Raw genomic sequence first — 21,647 nt, forward strand, 5'->3', positions numbered from 1 at the left:
ATTAGTCTATGGGATGCTTTTACTCCCCATGCCCTGTCGCCAGCGTCTAGGTGCAGCTGAAACCGCTTAGCACTTTTCTTTCTAAATCCCGTCTCTACTGAAAATACAAAATCAGGCAGGTGTGGTGGCGCATGCCTGTAATCCCTGCTGCTCAGGAGGTTGAGAATTTCCTTTGCAGTGTTTCACTTCTATTTCAAGAATCCTTATTCAGTGTTATACATTTCCAGACAGGCTGTCATTATCCATTTATATTTAATAATACATACGTATATATCAATACATACATAAATACATATATATATACACACACATATGTGGGTATATATGGTTAAATATGTATGTATATATACACATATATAGTTAAGCATGATTTATCATTCACTTCTGTTTCCTCTTTTCTTCTCTGTTAGAATTCATTGGATTTTGGTTGAAGTCTTTTTCTTCTTCTTTTTCTGAGATGACCTAAATGATCCACCCGCCTTGGCCTCCGAAAGTCCTGGGATTATAGGGTGTGAGCCACTGCGCCGGGCTTATTTTGGTTGAGGTCTTTAAAACTCTTTTCTTCAGAGAGTGCATGTGAGCGATGTAATTTTTGAATCCTTGCATACGTGTGTGTGTGTGTGTGTGTGTGTGTGTGTGTGTGTGTGTGTGTGTTTCACTCCTGTGGGTGAATGATGGCTTGGCTAGGTACAGAATTCCAAGGCTGCAGTCTTTATAACCCGTGAGTCTGTATCTGTCAGGCCGCTGTCTTTTTGTCCCTGTTGTCCTCTTTGATTCAGTTATTGGTCCCCTGTTAGGTCTCCTAAATCTGCCCTGCAAATGACTCCCATTTTCCCCCACAGTTTCTACCCCTCTGCATTTTGCTCTGTGGTTTGCAGTATTCCTCACATTCATCCGTCAAGCCACGAATTCAAGCCTTATCTCTGGCTATCTTTCCACTTAAATTATCCATTTCACTTTTTGGTTAAATAAGAACGTTTTGGCCAGGCGCGGTGGCTCACACCTGTAATCCCAGCACTTTGGGAGGCCGAGGCAGGTGGATCACTTGAGGTCAGGGGTTCAAGACCAGCCTGGCCAATGTGGTGAAAACCCATCTCTACTAAAGATACAAAATCAGCCAGGTGTGGTGGCGCACGCCTGTAATACCAGCTACTCAGGAGGCTGAGGCAGGAGAATCACTTGAACTCAGGAGGCGGAGGCTGCAGTGAGCCGAAAGCGAGCCACTGCACTCCAGCCTGGGAAACAGAGTAAGACTCTGTCTCAAAAAAAAAGAAAAAAAAAAAAAAAGAATGTTTTGAAGTTTCAGGCCATATTCGTTGAGTTCTTCTGCTGTTGTTGTTGTTGCACTGTGCTCTGCCTCCCTGGAAGCTCTGCGGAAGCCCGTTCTGGAATTTTGGTGCATTCCTCCCTTTGCGCCTTTGGCCTCCTTGGTATGTTGTTTCCTTTCTTTGCCTGACCCCTGTGGCTCAGCAGCTAGAAAACCACAGGTTGTGGAGGGGCCTCGGTGCTGTTGGTCCCTGGAGGTCCGGGTAAGAGCAGGCAGACCAGTAGGCATTCCCTATTGAGCAAGAGGAGCTGCCCCTGGGTCTCACAGCTCACCTGTTCAGTTCCTCCTTAGCTTTTTGGGGGCTGGGGAGACAAGTATGTGTATGTGGCCAGAGCCGTACTTCCCTCAGAATCTCGTCCAGGCTCTCTTAGAGGGGAGGAAGCCCCACTTCACCACCCAGCATATTTCCTTCAGGCTCTTGCCTACCTGCTGGCCGCAGTAACAAGTTGGCTTGGAAGAGGAGGTGGGTAGTGGCTGGAATGGTATGTTATGTGGAGGGAAGGCAGACACATTAAGCTGCTGCTGTCCCAGAATCCCCGTGTCTTCACACTCTATTCAGGTTTTCCGATCTCTAGAGTCAGATAGTCCCTGAATCACTACCTCAGAGCTGTTTCGTTTGTTTTTTGAGACAGAGTCTCACTGTGTCACCTGGGCTGGAGTGCCGTGGTGTGATCTTCTTGGCTCACTGCAGCCTCTGCCTCCCGGGTTCGAGCAATTCTCCTGCCTCAGCCTCCCAAGTAGCTGGGATTACAGGTGCCTATCACACCTGGCCAATTTTTGTATTTTTAAAAGAGATGGGGTTTCACCATGTTGGCCAGGCTGGTCCTGAACCCCTAGTCTCAAGTGATCCACCCGCCTCGTCCTCCTGAAGTGCTGGGATTACAGTCGTGAGTCACAGCACCCGGCCTAAAATTTTTAATTGAGGTAAAATAGATATAAAATGTACCATCTTACCCATTTTAGGGATATGGTTCAGTAGTGTTAATTGCACTCACACTGTTCTGCAACCATCTCCAGAACTATTTTTATCTTATAAAGTTGAAACTACACCCATTAAACAACACATCCCCCTTCCTCCCTCCCCAGCCCCTGGCAACCACCATTCTACATTCTGTCTCCAGGAATTTGACTATTGTAACTACTTCCTGTGAGTGGAATCACACAGTATTTGCCCTTTTGTGACTGGCGTATTTCACTTAGCGCAATGCCCTCGAGTTTCGTCCATGCTGCAGCATGTGTTGGAATTTCCCTCCTCTCTAAGGCTAAAGAGTGTTCCACTTTGCACACCACATTGTGTTTACCTGTTCGTCTGTTGACGGATACTTACGTGGCTTCCAGCTTTTGGCTGTTGTGAATAATGCCATCACCCAGCTCCAGCAATTATCAACTCAGAGCCAATCCTGCTGCAGCGGTAACACCACTCACTTCCCCATTTCATATTATTCTGAAGTAAATCTGAATGAGGTATTTTACCATTATCTTTTCTGTTTGGTTGAAGATCACTCCCATGGAGAATCGGAGCCCGAAACTAACAAATACTATTCCACCCCAAATTGTTTAAATGTGTTTGGCATGAAGACGGAAGGCAGAGGAGGTGGGAGGCTGCCACAAAAAGAAAGGGTGGATGAGGAAGGAGAAGTGGGTCAGAGAGCAGCTAAGACTTATCCCGAGGATGTGAGTTTCTGCTCTCCCTTGGTGCCACCTCTTTCCCCCTCAAACCTAGTCCTCGGGTTCTTGAGGCAGGGAAGACTCCAAAGATTCCAGACCACTGCAACCATCCTAGTTTTAGGGTCCCTAGTTTTAGGGCCCTGCCCAGAGACATCGCCAACATCTCACTGGCCAGAACTATGTCACACGGCCATCCCTAGCTGCCAGGGAGGCTGGGAAGTTAAGTACTTCAGCTTTCTAGACTCTGTGGTCGTGATGGCAAGGGCAAGGGGCTGAAGTGGGTGTTCAGAGAGCCAACCAAGGTATCTGCCACGCGATGGCTCAGAGCCTGGGAACCATGACAATTTCTGTGAGCTGTGGGAGCTTGAGGCCTACAGTTCACTCTATGTCATTAATTGACTCTGTGTGTGTGTGTGTGTGTGTGTGCATGAGAGAGAGACAGAGAGAGAGGATAATTTGTGAGTGAACCCTTTGTTCTTCATCGCTTCTTCATCTTGTGCTCCCCCCATAGCCTAGGAACTTCCCCAGGTTCATGGATTTCTTGACCACTCACCGTCTGTAGACACCGTCTTCAGACACCATCTCAGCACTGAAGACACACTGTGAACAAGGCATGTGTGTAGCCCCAGCCCCCATGAAGCTTACGGTCTAGCAGGAAGGACAGCATTTTAAGAGTTTCTAAATGACAGGGACTTGTCCATAAAACTGAATTGAATCGGTTTAGCTGGTCAACAAAGAGAGTCTAATTTGCCATTAGACTACCATTTTGGTAATCCCTAGTTCTGAATGTCTGGCATGTAGTAGGCCCTCAGAAAATATCTGCTGGGGCCAGGCGCGGTGGCTCAAGCCTTTAATCCCAGCACTTTGGGAGGCAGAGGCGGGCAGATCACGAGGTCAGGAGTTCGAGACCAGCCTGACCAACATGGTGAAACCCCGTCTGTACTAAAAATACAAAAATTAGCCGGGCATGGTGGCTCACACCTGTAATCCCAGCTACTCAGGAGGCTGAGGCAGGAGAATAGCTTGAACCCAGGAGGCGGACGTTGCAGTGAGCCAAGATCATGCCACTGCACTGCAGCCTGGAGTGAGACTGTGTCTCAAAATATACATGTATATATATATGCTGAAGATAGATATTTGAGTTTCTATTTGATATCCCTGCCTGGAGTTATCGGCTCTTTCAGGTCAGAGGGCATGGCGGATTTATTTTCGTGTCCTCAGTGTCTAGCTCAGTACTGGCACACAGTAGGAACTCGGGAAGTATTTGAAGAATGGAACGGAATCCCGTTTATGTCATCTATAAAGACCATCAACTTGGCAATTGGGCCAAAATCCTCTTTGGGTGTGTGCTCTCTGGGTCACTGTGGTACAATCAGAGCAATGAGTTATTTTAAACCTCATAAACTTTTTTTGTGTGTGAAGCCACAGTCTCATCCTGGCACAAAATACACACATCTTGTTCCCATGAGGTCATGGCCAGGGGAGATTAACTCGGAGAGCCTCGGCGGGTTTCAATATCTGTGAGTGCGGCAGCACGCTGAACTCGGGGAGCCTCGGCAGGTTTCCATATCTGTGAGTGCGGCAGCACGCTGCACTGCCTGGCTTTCCTCCATGCTGCCCTGTCCCCGCTGCGTCTGCAGGAGCAATGATTGAGGATGAGACCTCTTTCTCCACTGAAGGAAGGAGTGGGGCATTCACAGAGGAATGAACTGAGTGTCTTTCTTCCCTTTTTCTTTTTACCTTGTTTCCGAAATTTTCTCTGACCTGAGACCTGAAAGGCACGTGCACGCCTCCTAATTGCTGTTGCCCCGGACGAGGAGTCTTCGGTGGACTCTTGCCTCTGTTCTTAGGCCTTGAGGTCAAGTCTGGTGGAAAAGTGCTCTGCCATGATGATGTGTAGAATGTCGGTTTTATCCCAATTCAAAAGAAACACAGCATAATAGAATTTTCTCAACTATGAATTTTTCTCTTACATGTTTTTCTTAAGCTCTTAATGGATTTCTTTTGACCACTGGTGAGCTGCAGGCACAGCAAGTGAACTATTTTGCCGAAGCTCCAGAGACATGACCGTGGGCCTGCAATACCTGGAGTGATTGGAACAGCATTGCTGCTGGTCATGCTCAGAAGCCACCTGCTGCCTGGAAGGCAGGGAAGGGAGGTCAGCTTGACCTGCTGCTTAATTGTGTCCAGATGTCTCTATACTCTGATCCACCTACAGAAAAGGACACTCAAATGTGAAAAGAACATCTCTACTTGACTCAGAATGTTTCTTCAGAGTGACAGTGACAGTGAGGTGACAGTGACTGACAGGGAGGCGAGCAGGCTGGCTGGGAGCCTGGCAGTCCTAAGTTCTTATCTTAGCTCTTCTACTCACTAACTGTGTAACTTTGGGCAAGTTAACCTCTATGAGCCTCAGTTTCTTCATCTGTAAAATGGGGAGGTGACTATTAGAGTTTTTGGTAGGATAGACTAAGCAGATACATGAAGAGTGGCTGGCAGGACCCCTGATTCAAGAGAAATGGCCGTGATTATGACTCTGATTCATATTGTATTGGTTGCTAGGTGGCTATTTTGTGGGGAGAGGGTGTAACTTGATCACAGGTATGTACGGCCAGAAGCACTGGCTCCAGCTGTCCTTTCAAAAGCTTTCAGGTTATGGAGTCATACATTGTTCTACTTACTGTATCCTCATTAATTCTTGATCCATCCCTCAGCCCTTCTTCCCACTCACTTAGATAAAGCAGAGACCTGTGGTTTTCCTGCTGGCATTTTGTTCAGACACTGGTTTCTGAAGGTCTTTCCTGCCACTTGGAAGGATGGAGGAATACAAGGACCGAGAATGTGTGACTCCTTGGAGGGAGACACAGGGTTTCACGGGATTAGCTGACACAGCATGTAATCACCTTTCTGCTGCTCCCTAAGGCGGGGGGCGGGGGGGTTCTATTACTGTTGCTTCTTAAGTAAGCTTAGATGGAGCCTGGCTTCGCAGGCCCAGAATCCACTGCTGGACACTTTCCCTCCCTGGCCATGGCTTCTTGTGGCCAGAGGGGAATTCCCAGCAAAACTGTTGAGCCAACCTGGCACATGGACCCAGCCTAGCAGTCCACCCTACTCTGTTCTGTGGAGCCCGGGGAGGGTCTTGTTCTTGCTGGACATTTCCCCTGGGCACTTTATTCAAGAATGAAGGAACGAGAGACAGAGAGCTGAGTCTGAGAGGCAGAGAGAATCAAAGAGACAGAGACTGAAAGAGACATGCACACAGACAGAAAGAGACAGTGGTACAGAGAGAAACTAAGAGACAGTCTGAGAGACAAGGAGACAGAGACAAGGAGACGAGGACTGAAGGAGAGACACACAGAGAAACAGGGGGACAGACAGACATAAGCGGGGAGAGAGAGCAAGCGAGAGACAGAGAGAGCAGAGTGTTAAAGGGACAGAAAGAAACAGAGAGAGACTGAAAGCAGAGAAAGAGAGACAGAGAGAAACAGAAACACACAGTGAGACAGAAACAGACACACACAGACAGGACAGAGAAGTAAACATAGAGGAATACACAGGCAGGCATGTAGAGAGATGGAGACGAAATCACACAGAGGCAGAGCTATAGACGGAGAGACGAGACACATTCAGAGAGAGAGAAAACAAAGAGTTTCGGGGGAGATGAGGCTAAAGAGAAATGCCGGACTTGGCGGGAGACAGGACAAAGCAGTGGCTCAGCTGGGGACACGCACCGTTTGCACCAGAAGTCTTCACGCTCAAGTAGTTTCTTAGCTCTCATCAGACAGCTGAGGATCGTCTCCAGACGACACGCTTCGGGAAGTGGGCCGGGCAGACTTACAGGGACAGCTGGGCTTCAGCTGCGGTTTACAGCGCCCAGCCTTTTAATCCAGGGCCAGGCCCGCAGGCAAGCTGGGGGGTTCAAGAGGCTCCCCCCGTAGCTCCCCCCTCCCAGGACCACGATAGGGACCCCGTGGGTCCTGTGGCCAGGGCAGACCCAGTTGAGGGGGAGGAGTATCCCAGCGCAGATACTCAGCCTGCAGGAGACCTGGGGTCTGCAATCCACGGCAGCCCACACAGCCTTGGCTGTGGATGTAGGCCTCTGCCGTCCTTTCAGGAATATGGGGAGCAGCCAGCCCCATTTCCTAAGCAACACCCCCGTCCCCACCACTCGCATGCCCACATACACACATGCACTTTCTAGTCTGCTGGGGGAATGGCTCCTTTTAAGCAGAGAGGGCTTAGTAACTGGAGTCAGCCATCGTAGAATCTCTGTTTCCCAACACAGCAGGAACGTCAGGTGGAGAAATGTTCACCTGAGAAATCCTATCTGGTGTTCAGCGTGGTACTTCTGAAGGCCTGCAGAGGTGTGGGCTCTAAGCAGGAGAGTCAACCTTAAACTCCTAAGATGCGAGGGGCCCTGAGCCCGGAGCCTCGGCCTTGCTCCTGGCTCCTCCTGGCTCCTCCTGGCTCCCTGGCCTGTTCCGTGTTCTCCGAGCTCCTGCCCGTTTCTCTCTATGTTCTGATGACTGCTAAGGCTGCCCTTCCTCCATCCTTGCTCTGCGTCACTCACGGCATTTGCCCACTCGTACCCCAAGACATTGCAGGAGCTTGTCATTGTCATTGCCCCTGGGACCTACCGAGGGTCACCAACTCTCTTGCTGACCAGACCTAGAGCCCAAGAGGGGCATCAAGTCTTGCCCTGAGATAGGATGTACTACCATCTCTCTGTTGAAAAGGGAGGTGATATCTAAAAAATGCTGCCCTTTTGACCCTGGAACCTCACAGTAGACATTATAATACAAACAAAGCCATTGGAGAAATCAAAGCTCATCCTTGGATAAGGAAACTGGGTCTGGATAATCTTGCAAGATAATTGCATTCCTGTGCCTGTCCTCCCTGCCCACAAGAGTCAACATGGGGCCGGGTGGTGCCTCACGCCTGGAATCCCAGCACTTTGGGAGGCTGAGGCAGACAGATCACCTGAGGTCAAGAGTTTGAGACAAGCTTGGCCAACATGGTGAAACCCTGTCTCTACTAAAAACACACACAAAAAATTAGCCAGTTGTGGTGGCAGGTGCCTGTAATTCCAGCTACTCAGGAGGCTGAGGCAGGAGAATCACTTGAACCCAGGAGGTGGAGGTTGTAGTGAGCTGAGATCACACCACTGCACCCCAGCCTGAGCAACAAGAGTGAGACTCTGTCTCAAAAAAAAAAAAAAAAAGACTCAACAGGGGTCCGAAGCAGCTCACTGTTGTCAGTTCTCCTAAGCGTGAGCCCTGTGTGGAACCAGGGTGTAGCGTGACGGCAGGATCAAATGCAGAGTGTGGGGACCGGTCAGAGAGCTGGCACTGAGTGACTCTTTGTCAGCAGGTTGGCGTGGAGCCCTCCTTGATTCTAACAGTCTCACTTTCTGTTTCCATCGTACTTTCGTTTGTAAAGCTCTTTCCCCCTCATCATCGTATTCCATTCTCCCCACGACCCTTAGGAGATGGGCAACCCGACTTTCCCCGCACAGGGAGAGAAAGTGAAGAACACAGAGGTGAGTGGGTAGCCTCTTCAAGGACACAGGGTGAATAGTGCCAGAGCCAGGACCCCAACCTAGATCTTCTGGATTAAAAAACCAGGGGCACTTTCTACTCGATTCGGCTTTTAGAGGTGAGACACTGACCAGTTCCTGCCGGAATCCTATCTCCCATCCTTTATTTCCTCTGAAAAGGAAAACCCAAAGCGGCAGGCAAGATATTGTGTGTTATGCCTCAGGGGGTTGGACAGTCCCAGAATTACCTGGAACACTTACTTCCAGCATGAGGGTTCCTCATGTAGCTATCGCACCTCCCAGCCCTTCAGCTGCATACCTGCAGGCCACCTGCTCCACACACAAGCCATGAAAAGGCATGCTGTGATCTGAACTGTATGTCTCCCCAAAATTCACAGGGGGAAACCTAATGAGCAAGGTGATGGTATTAGAAGGTGGGACCTTTGAGAAGTGAGGTCATGAGGTCATGAGGTCATGAGGGGAGCCCTCATGGATGAGATGAGTCCCTTACAGAAGAGACTCCAGAGTGCTAGTGAGCCCCTGTGACCCTGTGAGTTTCCAGTGAGAAGGAAGTGGGCCCTCGTCAGACACTGACTCTGCAGGCACCTAGATCTCGGACTTCCCAGCCTTTGAAACTGTGAGAAATAAATGTCTGCTGTTTACAAGCTACTCCGTTTAGTGCATTTTGTTAGAGCAGCTCAAAGGGACTAAGACAAAGTGCAAATGCTCAACCACAGAATGAGCACGACCATAGCACAGGCTCCCGGGCGGCACAGGGGAGCTGGGGGAGAAGGGCAATTTGTTATGTCTTGTTGCTGATTATTGCTGATCTACAGGAAGGCAGCTGCTCCGAGCCGTGTATCTTAGAAACGGCCCTCTGATGAAATTTCATTAATATCAGCAAGTGTTTTCAGTTGATTATCTGGGAATTTCTAATGATAATTTTTTCTCCTTTTGAATAATCCTACTTCTTATTTCTATTTTATTGCATGAATCAGATCTTCCCAATATTAAATAATAGTAGTAATGGTAGAGATTTTTATTCCTGATTTTAACAAGACTGTGTCTAATGTTTCAGCTTCTGAGATCAGACAAGATTGGGCACCTTCAGGGTGGTATGGCCCTATGTCTAACATTTTCTTTTCTTTTCTTTTTTGTTTTTGTTTTTTGAGACGGAGTCTCACTCTGTCACCAGGCTGGAGTGCAGTGGCGTGATCTTAGCTCACTGCAAGCTCTGCCTCCCGGGTTCAAGCGATCCTCCTGCCTCAGCCTTCCAAGTAGCTGGGACTACATGCACACGCCACCATGCCCAGCTAATTTTTTGTATTTTTAGTAGAGACGGGGTTTCACCATGTTGGCCAGGATGTTCTTGATTTCTTGACCTCGTGATCCGCCCACCTCAGTCTCCCAAAGTGCTGGGATTACAGGCATGAGCCACTGTGCCCGGCCATGTCTAATATTTTCTAATTAAGTATTATATTTGTCACTATCATGAGTTGCATTTGGTTGTGGTAAGGAAAAATCTTTCTATTCCCAGTTTAAATTTTCTTTAACAAATCAGGAATGAACATTTTCTGATAAAGATTTAGCAGCTGCAGGCTGGGTGCAGTCTCAAAAAAATTACAGGATCACGCCTGTAATCCCAGCACTTTGGGAGGCCGAGGTGGGCGGACCATGAGGTCAGGAGATTGAGACCATCCTGGCTAACACGGTGAAACCCGTCTCTACTAAAAATACAAAAAATTAGCCGGGTGTGGTGGCGGGCGCCTGTAGTCCCAGCTATTTGGGAGGCTGAAGCAGGAGAATGGCATGAACCTGGGAGGCGGAGCTTGCAGTGAGCAGAAATCGCGCCACTGCACTCCAGCCTGGGCAACAGAGAGAGACTCCATCTCAAAAAAAAAAAAAAAAAAAAAAGATTTAGCCGCTGCAAAATGCGTTGAGTCAGGGGAATGGATCAAGAAGGATTCCTGTTGGAGTGGTATAGTAGAGTGGTTGTTAGTGCAAACATGTAGATTTGGCAGCCTTTGCATGAGAGACCTGGGGGAGGCACAGCTCTGCTGTTCATTACCTGAGAGACCTTGGGAATTCACTTAACTTCTCTGAGCCATAATCACCTCATCTAGAGAAGCAGGGCCTTTACTTGCTAGTTTTGTGAGGATAAAGTGAGGTTGTGTATGTGAAGTACTGAGATAGCCAGTCTCCAAGATGGTCCTCAACAATCTCTGCCTCCTGTATTTACACCCTTATGGGATCTCCTTGTGTATGATATTAGGATTGGTCTGTGTAACCAATAGAATCCAGCAACTGTGATGATATGTCACTTCCAAGGCTAGGTCGTAAAATAGCATTGAGGCTTCCTGTTTGGTCACTCTCTTTCTTGGATCACGTGTTCGTGGGGATCACTTGGATCACGTGTTGTGAGCAGTCCTATGGAGAGGTTCACACAGTAAGGAACAGAGGCCTCCTGCCAACAGCCATGTGTGAGCCATTTTACAAGTGGATCTTCCAGCCCATCAAGTCTTCAGAAGACTGCAGCTTCTCAGATGACACTTTGACTGCAACCTCAGAGACCCTAAGCCAGAACCGCCTAGCTAAGTCACTCCTGACCTTCAGAAACTATGTGACATAATACATGTGATATGGTTTGGCTGTGTCCCCACCCAAATCTCATCTTGAATTGTAACTCCCACAATTCCCATGTGTTGTGGGAGGAACTCCGTGGGAGGTAATTGAATTATGGGGATGAGATCAGATGTTTTTTTAAAAATGGGAGTTTCGCTGCGCAAGCTCTCTTTTTGCCTGCTGCCATCCATATAAGATATGACTTGCTCCTCCTTGCCTTCTGCCATGATTGTGAGGCTTCCCCAGCCATGTGGAACTGTGAGTCCAATTAAACCTCTTTCTTTTGTTAACTGCCCAGTCTTGGATATGTCTTTATCAGCAGTGTGAAAACAGACTAATACAGTAAATTGATACCAAGAGTGGGGTGCTGCTGAAAAGATACCCAAAAATGTGGAAGTGACTTTGGAACCGGTTAACAAGCAGAAGTTGGAACAGTTTAGAGGGCTCAGAGAAGAGAGGAAAATGTGGGAAAGTTTGGAACTTCCTAGAGACTGTCGAATGGCTTTGACAAAAATGCTGATAGTGATATGAACAATAAGGTCTAGGCTGAGGTGGTCTCAGAAGGAGATGAGGAACTTGTTGGGAACTGGAGTAAATATGACTCTTGCTATGTTTTAGCAAAGTGACTGGCAGCATTTTGCCCCGGCCCTAGAGATTTGTGGAGCCTTGAACTTGAGAGAGATGACTTAGGGTATGTGGCAGAAGAAATTTCTAAGCAGCAAAGCATTCAAGATGTGACTTGGGTGCTGTTAAAGGCATTCAGTTTTATAAGGGAAGTAGAGCATAAAAGTTCAGAAAATTTGCAGCCTGACAATGTGATAGAAAAGAAAAACCCATTTTCTGAGGAGAAATTCAAGCTGGCTGCAGAAAGTAATGAGGAGCTGAATATTAATCCCCAAGACAATGGGGAAAATGTCTCCAGGGCATGTAAGAGGTTTTCACGGCAGCCCTCCCATCACAAGCCCAGAGGCCTAGGAGGAAAAAATGGTTTCATAAGCCAGACCCAGGGTCTCTGTGCTGTGTGCAGCCTAGAGACTGTGACTAAAAGGGGCCAAAGTACAGCTTGGGCCATGGCTTCAGAGGGCGCAAGCCTCAAATCTTGGCAGCTTCCTCATGGTGTTGGGCCTGTACGTGCGCAGAAGTCAAGAATTGAGGTTTAGGAACCTCCGCCTGGATTTCAGAGGAGGTATGGAAACACCTGGATGCCCAGGTAGGAGTTTGCTGCAGGGGTGGGGTCCTCAAGGAGAACCTCTGCTAGGGTAGTGCAGAAGGAAAATGTGGTGTTAGAGGTCCCACACAGAGTCTCTACTGGGCCACCACCTAGTGGAGCTGTGAAAAGAGAGGCACCATCCTCCAGATCCCAAAATGGTAGATCCACCAACAGCTTGCAACGTGTGCCTGGAAAAGCCACAGACACTCAACAACAGTCTGTGAAAGCAGCCAGGAAGTAGGCTGTACCCTGCAGAGCCACAGAGGCGGAGCTGCCCAAGACCATGGGAACCCATTTCTTGTATCAATGTGACCCAGATGAGACACGGAGTTAAATGAGATCATTCTGGAGCTTTAAGATTTGACTGCCTTGCTGGATTTTGGTCTTGCATGGGGCCTGTAGCCCCTTTGTTTTGGCCAATTTCTCTCATTTGGAATGGCTGTATTTACCCAATGCCTGTACCCCCATTGTATCTAGGAAGTAACTAACTTGTTTTTAATTTTACAGGCTAATAGGTGGAAGGGACTTGCCTTGTCTCAGATGAGATGTTGGACTGTGGACTTTTGAGTTAATGCTGAAATGAGTTAAGACTTTGGGGGACTGTCGGGAAGGCATGATTGGTTTTAAAATGTGAGGATATGAGATTTGGGAGGGGCCAGGGTGGAATGATATAGTTTGGCTGTGTCCCCACCCAAATCTCATCTTGAATTGTAACCCCCACAATTTCTGTGTGTCGTGGGGGAAACCCAGTGGGAAGTGAGTGAATTATGGGGGTGGGTCTTTCCTGCACTGTTCATAATAGTGAATGAGTCTCACAAGATCTGATGGTTTTAAAAAAACGGGAGTTTCCCTGCACAAGCTCTCTCTCTTTGCCTGCCACCATCCCCATAAGATGTGACTTGCTCCTCCTTGCCTTCCACCATGATTGTGAGGCTTCACTAGCCACGTGGGACTGTGAATCCAATTAAATCTCTTTCTTTGGTAAATTGCCCAGTCTCAGGTGTGTCTTTATCAGCAGCATGAAAATGAACTAATGCAACATGTTTATTGTTTTAAAGCTGCTAAGTTTGGGGGTATCTTGTTACACAGCATTAGATGACTAATACAAGTACCTAACATATAATAAGTACTCAATCAAGGTTAACTATTCTATCTGTGTTAATATTAATGAATAGCTAAATTACTAAAAAAAAAAAATCCAATTGGCCCTAAGATTAAAAACAAATTTAAAAGTTTATGGAAACCCTCCATGCATCAAAAGATCTTTTTTGTTATACAGGCTTTAAATTTTAACCATGTTAGGGTTCATATTAAGCACATAGAGCCTCAGTTATACAAAAAGAGGTACATGAAAATGGAGTGTTTGCAAATTAGTTCATATTTTAATGAAAATAATTTTGCTGAGTAAGTCACTTTGTTTCCTCACCTAAGAATTGAGGAGGTGGAAATAGATCTGCTCTTCCAATATGACAGCTACTAGCTGTACATGGCTATTTACATTTACACCTAAATTAATTAAATGTAAATAAAATGAAATATTCAGTTTCCTAGTTGTACTAGCCACATTTCAAGTGTTCAGTAGCAAAATGGGGCTAGTAGTTGCAGTATTAGCATATATAGAGAACATTTTCATCATCACAGAAAGTTCTATTGGATAGTGCTGGTCTCGATATCTAGTAAGAATTGAATATGTGGCTTGTGTAGAACATTTGGCACAGTTCCTAGAACATACTAGGTTCTCTTTCTTTCTGCTTCTTCACAGCTCTGGGACAGTGGCAGCTGGGCCTTTGTCCTGACATAAACAGCTGGAAGACACAGAAACTAGTCTTAGGGCAAACTTTCCCACCCTCACTTGCTCACCATCATCTCAGATTTCTATGTTTCTATTACAATAGTCTTATCGAAGACTGAGTCTTACACCTCCAATAACCAGTTGTACAATCCTGACTGTTTGTCTAGATGACACCTCAAAAATGCACAAAATCAAACTCAAACTAATTGTCTGCTCCAGTCGGCACATCCTTTCAACATCTGTATTTCTTTATTTTTATTTTTATTTTTTGTTGTTGTTTTTTGAGATGGAGTTTCCCTCTTGTTGCCCAGGCTGGAGTGCAATGACGCGATCTCAGCTCATTGCAACCTCCACCTCCCGGGTTCAAGTGATTCTCTTGCCTCAGCCTCCTAAGTAGCTGGGATTACAGGTGCCCGCCACTACACCCGGCTAATTTTTGTATTTTTGGTAGAGACAGGGTTTCACCGTGTTGACCAGGCTGGTCTCGGACTCCTGACCTCAAGTGATCCACCCACCTTGGCCTCCCAAAGTGCTGGGATTACAGGGGTGAGCCTGTAACCACGCCTGGCCTACCTCTGTTTTTCATCCATGGGACCGCCTTGGCAAAGAGGACTTCTCTTTGCCTCCTCTCTCCCTTCTCTGCCTTGTGTCTCTACTGACCACTCACTCCGGGTCAAGTTCTCCTGATTTAGCCTTCAGACTACTTTTCGTTCCTGTTCTCTCCTCTCCATCTCCCCCGCCAGCACTCTACTGCATTAGAGGGCCCCATCGTCACTGTTGCAGGAGAGGCCTTATGGGTGTCTTGCTTTGTTAAAGATTTAGTGGAAAAGAAGGAATGGAGCTTGGAAAGGCCTGTTTTTGTTTGTTTGTTTGTTTTTTGTTTTGTTTTGTTTTGTTTTTCCAAGGACCAGTCTGGGAAAGATTGGTCTTGTAGAGAAGGAAATTGGGCATCTGCGAGGAAGCCAGACGCAGGAGAGTGACTTCACGACCGGGAGGTCTTTTCTGAGAGCAAGTCATCTGAGCAGTTGCCAGGGAGAGTGAGACCCCCTAGGGGTCTTCTCGTCTTTTCCTGCTGCTCAGCAGCTCTCCTCTCACCCCTAGAAATCACACCCTACTCTCCTAACATTTATTCATGCATTCACTCAAGTAACACTTCCTGAGCCTTTACCTTGCCTAGGGCCCTGGGTTGGACTCAGTCATAAAGGACCCAGAGATTAATAAGAGGTGTATCCTGCCCTCTCAGAGCAAATGATACAGTTGGGAAAGGTAGGTGTGTTGTTGGGAGACCAGGGCTCCCCAGAGAAGCAGGCCTCATTTTCTTCTGCCTCTATCTTGCCTCGTCAAAAGGAACCCAGTGAACTCAGCAGGAACACGGACTGCCACAGCAGGAACCTGAGGGAACAAAGGTATGGTCTCGGGGCTGAAAGGCAGAAGGAAAATGCACGACCTGTGCAACTGTTCCTAAAGACCCTACTGCTGACGCTTGCAGAGCATTGACCCTGAGCTGCCTGGAAGAGCAGAATCAAAGTGGTGGGAGGCTATGAGGAGGGAAGTCAGGAGCCAACGCTCGAGGGGAATCAAATCCAAGTAACTCTCGCCGACCTGTGGTCAGAAAACCAGCCCAGGAGTCAGAAGCTGGGAACAGGAAGAAGGCAAAGAATGGCAAAGAATGTAATAACATGGGCAATAGGAAATGTTTAGCTGGGAGTATTAAGGGCGTTTCTTATGGGGTTTGACCTCCTGGTGCAGACAAATGAGTGAGGCAAGAAAGGAATAGCTTATTGTGGAGGGGCTATTTTTTCTGTTTCTTCTTTTCTTACCTACAAATCTGTAGGGCAACAGGGGGCAGAAGCCGAATCAATAGTGGAAGTTACAGGGGTCCAATTGCAGCTAAACAAAAAGAGGAGATTGCTAGAACAAGCACAGCTCCGTCACAATGAAGAGGCTATCGGGGCCCGTCAGCTCTGTCATTCCTTTAAAGGGCTCAGACAGAAGCTGGGTAGCTCCCGTCAGGGATGGCGTGTGGTGGGGGAGTCGGGGGGCTGCTGATCATGGGCTCTGAGGGGATTCCCACTCTTACATTACATTGAAGTGGGTTTTTGTTTGTTTCAGACACGGTCTTGCTCTGTCATCTAGCCTGGAGTGCAGTCACGAGATCAAGGCTCACTGCAGCCTTGACCTCCCAGGCTCAAGTACTCCTCCCACCTCAGCCTGCCAAGTAGCTGGTACTATAGGCACAGGCTCCCATGCCAGGTTAATTTTTCTTTTCTCTTTTTTGTAGAGACGGGGTCCCACTGTCTTGCCCAGGCTGATCTAGAACTCTGGGGCTCAAGCGATCCTCCTGCCTCAGCCTTTCAATGTGTTGGGATTACAGGCAAGAGCCACTTTGCCCAGACACGTTAGAGTTTTGAGTGCCGTGTTTGACACAGTCTGACAGGATAGTCAGAGGTCTGTTCGACAGTTTGATGGCAGGGCCAGACTCAATAGGTGCTTAGAGTATGTGTGTGAATTCTTCTTAGTCTTTTATCTAGTTTAGCAAACATTTCCCTCTGCCCTTTCTCAGATCTCCAGCCTAATGGAGCACAAACAAGCTGGGATGAGGGTAGAGGGCTGGGTGGCTGAGAGTCATCCCCATGCTGGCACCTGGCCCAGGGCATCAGGCTGGAAGTGTTTCCCATGTCCTGTAGTGGGAAGTAGTGGGAGGGTAAGGCTGGAAAGCACTGTCTACAGAGGCTGTTTAGTTGCATCTCTGTCAGGAGCACAAGCCCACAAAATGCCTTTGCATGGACTAGAAAAAGCACCCTTCTCACCGCCATATGGACACAGCTCATTTTGACTCAATGAGAGGAGGAGGTCTGGATTTCAATTCTTACTTGCCACTTCTCATGCAGTAGATAACCTGCACAACGGTACTCAGTGGGCCCTGTCCACCATCCCCCTGTCCCCTCCAATCTGTGTTCCTCCATGGGCTACAATCTCAGGAGAGCTGGAGCAATGAATAAGAATGAACGGGAGGCTCCAGGAATTGTTCCTTCTCAGAAATCAGCCATCTAGAAGGCACAAAGCCACACTAAGTCAGTGTCTAATATTAAGACTGCTATCTCTGCTTTTCTGGGCCTTTCCCAGAGCTGCCGAACACAGGGGAGGCTGAGGATAGAGGGATCCCTTCCAGGAACAAATTCCCAGATGCCTTCTTCCCTCACTAGTCCATTAAATGCACTTGCCCCTTTACTTCTAGTGAAATACTTACGTGTTAAATAGCTTTCATTTATGTATAATATAGAGCTTCCATATCTGCCCATAATTTTATTCTTTCCTAAATTTCAAGTTCCTATAAAGTGCAGACTCTGCAATACATGAGTAATTGTGCTCAGTAACACGCCTGGCAACTTGCCATTGGTGCTTTTAGATGGTCATGATGATGGTGAAGTTCAGATTCCTTACCCTGTCATTCCACACCTTCCATCATCCAGCCCCGTAACCGACTCCCCTTCCCACCCCCATCATTTAGTTTCAACATCCTATATAACAGCCAAACTGGCCTGCATTCCTTAGACATCCCATCTCTGCTGTCTTAAGCTGTTTCTTTTATCTGCATATCCCTTTCGCCTTTCTTCTCTCCCTGAGTGTCTAAATCCACTCCTGAGTGTTTCTCTGGAGGGTCAACTCTAATACTGTTCCCCATGATATCCTTCCAGATTCCTTGTGCAGCAATGACCTGGTGTCTTTGCTCTCCCACGATTCTTGGTTTCAACTTTTTTTTTTTTTTGAGACAGAGTCCTGCTCTGTCGCCCAGGCTGGAGTGCAGTGGCGTGATCTCGGCTCACTGTGATTTCAAGTGATTCTCCTGCCTCAACCTCCTGAGTAGCTGGGATTACAGGCACCCGCCACCACGCAAGGCTAATTTTTGGATTTTTATAGAGATGGGGTTTCTCCATGTTGACCAGGCTGGTCTCAAACTCCTGACCTCAAGTGATCCACCCGCCTTGGCCTCCCAAAGGCCTGGGATTACAGGCGTGAGCCACCGCGCCTGGCCATTTCAACTTTTTATAGATAGAATTACATTTTCCCTTGTATCGTTGCTCTCTGAGCAAGTGACTGCTTCCCCCGGTAATCTGGGGCTCTGAGAGAAGAGGTTGTGTCTCTTCCATCTTCCTCTCTATAGGGTTCACCCCAGGGCTGGGCACCTGGTATTTAGTTCTGTGACCTGGACAAGTCCCATCCCTGCTCGTCAGTTAAGTGAGGGGTTGCATGAGATAATCTGTAAGGTGCAGGGTGGCTCTGTGGTCTGTAGCTCGCTAAATGCTCACTGAATGAATACAAGGTTGGAAGAGGGCAGCCCCCATCAGAGGAGGGAGCACTGGAGGACTTGCTATTTATAGAAGCCTGAAATTCTTGGATTGCCAAGAAGTTGGAAATTCAAACTGGTTAGTCCTGTGTACCAGATTTTTCTCTTCTCGTGAATGGGAATGGCATTAAGTGACTCAGAGTAGTTGGCACAAAGACACAATCTCTGTTCTTCAAAGTTGGCACTAAGAGCTCCTCCTGCGGTTCCTCTTCCTCCCCTCGAGCAGCAAAGGCGTGGTCCACAATGCCCGCCCTGTGGGGTCTAGGGGTGCCCAGCTTGCTGACCTCCAGGCCCCCTCTGTGGCGAGGTTTGGACTGCATACATGGTGCAGGCCCCTCATCACCGGAGCTGCCAGGACAGCACTGGAGACCCTAAGCCAATACCTATTTTTGGCAATAATTATCAAGCATTTGTAAAAGCCCGGGTATGCTGGCAAATCTTTTTAAAATAGGTGCTTATTGTCTCCTCAGATTCCTGGCAGTGACTCAGCAGGGTACAGTAGCTGTGATTCAAAGTGTGTAGGCACCCAGGGCCTGCGATGAGTCTTGGCAGCTGTTTAGTTCTCCTTCCTTGAACCCAGAGGGTCACAGCCACCGAAAGGAGGCATCCACACCCCATTCCCTCAGTCTTCCAGAATGCCACTGTGACCACATAGCTGCGGGCTTCTCTGCCTTGTAGACACGGGCAACCATCAAGGCCAAGGCATTTGGCGGGAAGCTCCAGAGCTGGGATCGGGGCAGGGAGGGGCCATGCTGGGACTCTGCTGGCCCAGTATGGGGGCAGATGCTGTCTTAAGGGCTGGCAGAATGGGGAGAAGGGGTCCAGAGGGGAGAGGAGACGAGGGATGCCCCAGCTGACAGAGGCCCAGCTGGGCTGCTGACTGACTGTGGCTCTTAATCTCCTGTGGAGGGCAGGCCCAGCTCCTGGGAGCCTGGAGGGCTTAGCAGTGTTTGCGCAGCTACAGAAGTAGGGCCTGTGGGCTGGCACGAAGCCCTGCTGGGCCACAGACAGGAGGGTAGGAGAGCGGGGCAGGGCAAGAGAGAGGAGTGAGACGCAGGATGAGTTCCCTGGAGAGGGAGAAGTGAGCCTCACCAACCTGCAAAGGGAGTGTTTGCAGAGAGACTGATAGAGAGACGAAACCTGGGTGGGGGTGGGTGGGGGCAGGTGGGGGGAGAGTCAGGTAAATCAATATGCATGAGGCCAGTCCAGACTGTGCACCCCGGTCTAGAAAGAGATGGGTTATGCATTTTTCAGCTTTTCATAACTGGGCCAAAGACTTCAATTTTCTCAATAAAATGTATGAGACCTGCTCAAGAGCCTAATAAGTTGAATACATAAACAGAAACTCCAGATCCACCTCCGAACCCTCATCTCTCACTTTCTGTCTCCTTCACTCCACCGCCTGCCCTCTGACGGCCCCTGGTTGTCACTTAGTTCTCTCCTCTGTCTCATGGTACAAATAAGAGATGGGAATAAAAATGCCTCCCTTTTACTTTCCTCTCCAAATGCTGAGAGAGTGATGAGTAGAGACCCAGAATAGAGCATGTGTGTTCCAAGGCTCTGTGTACAATGCTGAGCTTTGGCACAAAATGTGTGGCATGGAGATGATGTTCGAAAGAGTTTCAGGAGTGTTTCTCTTCTTCAGGAGGGTTTCTCTCTCCTATACATCTTGTTGCTCTGGGGCTTCTCATTCAGGGGGTTTCAATGCTTCGGGGAAGGAGCTCAAATCTGCCATTGCTGAGGTTTCACTGTCGAATTAAATTTTCATGAGTCCCAAACATGACAATAGGCTCAAAAGCCAAGTGCTAAGGAGAGGGGATTTTCTAGAAGCCTGGAGGATTAGATCACAGAGTTTTGCATATGGGAGATCCCTGCAAGGCAGGAAGGGGGAGGGGGAGGCAGCTCTTTTATTTCCAAGGATGGTGGGAAAGGGGGAGGTGGGCAGTCAGATGAGCACGGGTCTTCCTGGGTTCCAGTCTGGGAGGAGATGCGTTCAATAAGTTGAGGGGAGCACTCTGTCCTCGGGTATTTGGGATATTATTTGCAAAGGATATTTGGTCTATTTGCCAAGGTATTTGGGGGTATCTGTGGCCACATCAAAGAAAATGCAGCATATACCATGGGAAGTCTCTGCATACTCTAGAGGCTGATATGGAACTTAGCTGACAGCCCGGCTGGTATCTTGGGAGCTGGGGGAGAGGTTTGTGCCTGGTATTGTAGCCAAGAGCAGACGGCCTGAGTAAGTCTGTATGGAAGTTCATCCAGACCTCGGGACTTCTGGGGCACAGAGAAAATCCTGAAGGAGACAAGTCAGAGACAACTGAGCCCTGGCCAGACGGCAGCAGAACATCCATCTATTACCTGTGGCCCAGAGCGAGCCCTTGGGCTAGAAGCTGGTAAACCCAGCTGCACAGTTGACTCCCCTGTGGATGAGTCCCAGATGCCCAGGCTCCATGCCTAAAGGTTTGGATGCAATTGGCCTGGCACTGGTATCTTTTTAGAAAGCTACCCAGGGCTTACACACCAGTGAAGTGAACTACTTCCTTCAGGAATAGAAATATCCTCCAAACCGGCTGGGTGTAGTGGCTCATGCCTGTAATCCCAGCACTTTGGGAGGCCGAGGCAGGTGGATCACGAGTCAGGAAACTGAGACCATCCTGGCTAACACGGTGAAACCCTGTCTCTACTAAAAACACAAAAGCAAAATTAGCTGGGCATGGTGATGGGCACCTGTAGCCCCAGCTACTGGGGAGACTGAGGTGGGAGAATGGCGTGAACCCGGGAGGTGGAGCTTGCAGTGAGCCGAGATCGCGCCACTGCACTCCAGCCTGGGTGACAGAGCGAGACTCCATCTCAAAAAAAACAAAAGAAAAAAAAAGAAATATCCTCCACACCACGGCAACCATGAGGGTGAGGCAAGTGAGGCATCTAGGATGCAAAATTGACAGATGCACTTACTGTCAAGGTCATGTAAGTGCTGTGGTCATGGGACCTTGAGATCACCTCCTTACCTATTGAGGTTAGATGCCTCACTGCCTCGTCCAGCCCTGGCTCTGCTCCAGTCTCCTCTCCAGGTAGGTCCCTTCCCTGAGCCCAATTTTTCTTTTTCTTCTTTTCCTTTCCCTTCCCTTCCCTTCCCTTCCC

Source organism: Gorilla gorilla, chromosome 2, assembly GCF_029281585.2.
Source record: "Gorilla gorilla gorilla isolate KB3781 chromosome 2, NHGRI_mGorGor1-v2.1_pri, whole genome shotgun sequence".
Taxonomy (NCBI): domain Eukaryota; kingdom Metazoa; phylum Chordata; class Mammalia; order Primates; family Hominidae; genus Gorilla; species Gorilla gorilla.